The sequence below is a fragment of the Eimeria mitis genome, genomic scaffold (genome assembly GCF_000499745.2).
Source record: "Eimeria mitis Houghton genomic scaffold, Emh_scaff6349, whole genome shotgun sequence".
NCBI lineage: Eukaryota > Apicomplexa > Conoidasida > Eucoccidiorida > Eimeriidae > Eimeria > Eimeria mitis.
Genome location: NW_013574529.1, coordinates 1193 through 1519, shown reverse-complemented (window position 1 = coordinate 1519; position 327 = coordinate 1193).

Here is a 327-nt window from a genome sequence, read left to right as displayed (position 1 = left end):
TTTTTTTTTTTTTTTTTTTTTTTTTTTTTTTTTTTTTTTTTTTTTTTGTTTGTTGCTGCAGCCAACACTAAACATGAACGCCCGCGCCTGTCTCCTCAGTGGTCCCCCCGGTATAGGGAAAACCACTGCTGCTGCTGTTGCTGCTCGTGTTGAGGGTTTACGCCTTATAGAGTTTAATGCTTCGGATTGCCGCAATAAATCCAGTATAGAAGGTGACTATACACCCCAAACCCTAAACCCTAAACCCTAAACCCTAAACCCTAGTCTTCTTGCCTTCTTTCCTTTTTTTAGTTATGCACTTACGCACCAAACGCAATGCATTAGGTT